The 2,384-nt window shown below is 40.6% G+C and overlaps 1 pseudogene; it reads right to left on the reverse strand.

The window, feature by feature from the left end:
• Positions 1 to 1,634, reverse strand: part of LOC113239303 — a 6,495-nt pseudogene extending 4,861 nt beyond the window's left edge.
• Positions 1,635 to 2,384: the final 750 nt, after the last annotated feature.

Here is a 2,384-nt window from a genome sequence, read left to right on the forward strand (position 1 = left end):
TGGACTCTGAACTATTGGCCTCTGGACTGTTGGATTCTGAACTCTCAACTGATTGAACTTCTTCTGAAGACTCCACGATCTCCTCAGAGGATTCTGGAGGGCGTGTACGCAACCAGCATCTAGTGGCCCATGGGTGATTGCAAACCTGTAAATAAAAATGTTAAATCAATTGAGTGGATTTCGGATTATTGAATAAACTTTAATATTTTTTAAGTGTCCATTTTTATTTTTTTAATTGCATCTTTGTGTATTCACGGGAATAAAAACTAATCAGAATTTTAAGCAACAACAGGATAGAAACAGGATCATCAAAAAGATCGAGCTGTTCTTTATGATTATATAGGAAACATTTTTTTTATACATGACAGGCAGATGACTCCAATCCACCTGATGCAAAATGGAAAGTGAAATCCAAGCGCAAAGGTACCCATTGCAGCGTTGATACCATCACTGCCCTAGCCACCTCCACTCTGCCTGCCTACAAGATGCCTCTTCGCGCTCGTTTGAAGAACCCCAAATCGTAAGACGGGGGGAATACGTGCCCTGGGAGGGAGTTCCATTTCTCAACTGTGCGACGGAGGAAGGTGCCACTAAACCTTTTAGTTCGCGATGAAATACGGCTAGTTGTAAAACGGTGATTACGGAGGCCAGCACGCGTGCTTCGGAGAAGGAAAGGGAGTGCGGGCAGGCGCTATGTGATGCAACGTCTCTACGCAGTTGTACAGGTTCAAGGTGTGATGAGACCTTTTAATTTCTTTCCTTATGTAGACAAGTCAGGAACCTGGCTTCTTGATTTTTACACTTAATAAATTATTACTAATTCCAACTTATAGTAAAACTTACTTGAATGGGGAAGTCGAAGATAGTACCGGGCGCGCATGGCATGCGCACCTCATTTCCATGGACACACATGTAGAACTCGTCGCAATTTGTGAATGAGGGCAGGAGGAGGAATGCCTTTGTGAAAAAAAAATAATGCAATTAATAATACATGCAGAACGTTTTACGTCGCCGAAAAACTTAATAACATACATAAATAAATGCTACACTTACTTGTCCTCGAGGGTCACAGGACAGAGTGTTGGGGTCGGCAGTGATTCGCGCCTGGGCACTGCCGAGGATCGCCGCCGCACATACGATGAAAAGTTTCCCTGCAAACAACAACAACACATTTACATGTGAGATAGTTCAAAAGCGTAGCGGTGACAACCGGAAATGGGCAGTGGGTTAAAACTCAATCAACTTGCCCAGATTTTAACCCATTTCGTGGACAGAAACGATGAACACGGAATTTGGTATAATTCCATAGTTATTACAAATTTCGATGTAAAAATCTTTTATAGACGAAAAAGAGGTAACTCCATCATTATTAGACATAAATGGTTGAAGACTGTACCACCTCAGTCAACCGTGACCGTGGGACCTGTAAAGGTCCCGAAACGTCGATTTGTTTGAAAACACAAATATACGCGCTTTAAATCCGGAAAAATAGTTTCATTTCCTAATTTTTTGATAATTTTGTGAATAGGATCCTTTTTCTTAACTACGTCCAGTTGTGCAATGCGGGAGGTGAGCATGCCAATAACTCCCGTACCTATCACAACATTAGAGAGAAGTGCTTTGCGCGCACCCATAGTTACTTATCTACGACAACTAACGTTTTGAGCACCAGATGAAGTCTGTTTATACGGGCTAATCTGGGGTCAGGACTTATCTGAGAAAAGTACCTGTACGGACTAGCTTGCACAGGTAGGCAATAGTGCCCTACCCGTATTTTTTTAGGTTGCGTGGGAAGTAAGCTTCAGGTCGGGTGAGATTCTTCAGTGAAGTGATTTATTTGATGTGCAATGAGGATTTCTAATATATTTTATATACAACATGGCGACCGAAATACAATTACGTGTTGAACGAACGATCGATGTGGTGTCGTCGACGAAAGGTGAAAGAGTGCTTCTGGAACGTTTGAAGTCACGGACCACGTCAACCGTCAGTCCCTCGAGGTGAGCAGAAAAATGTTCCTGTGTGTTGTCACCATTGAATACTATAGGAGTTCTTCTCTCGCGGCCGTCAGGTGGCGTTGAAAACACAAATACCGTATAACCAAGAGGTTCAAGAGAGAAGCACTGTAAATATTTTAACTTAAGTAGAAGCCTGCGCATGTGAGTCGTATGGTTCTAAATCAAACATCTTTTTTTTTTATCAGAACATTGTCTTTTGATATCTGTCGAATATTGATTTAATTGATTTATAATAATACAATAGTTCAGCGGTTTATGTGTGAAAACCTAACAAAGTTACTTACGCATTTGTAATATTAATGTATAGATGTAAGGATTGTATGCTTTCTACTTTTTTTTTTTTTTTTTTTTTTTTTTTTTTTTTTT

This window comes from Hyposmocoma kahamanoa, unplaced genomic scaffold (assembly GCF_003589595.1).
Source record: "Hyposmocoma kahamanoa isolate Upper Pololo Valley unplaced genomic scaffold, ASM358959v1 99848, whole genome shotgun sequence".
Taxonomy (NCBI): Eukaryota; Metazoa; Arthropoda; class Insecta; order Lepidoptera; family Cosmopterigidae; genus Hyposmocoma; species Hyposmocoma kahamanoa.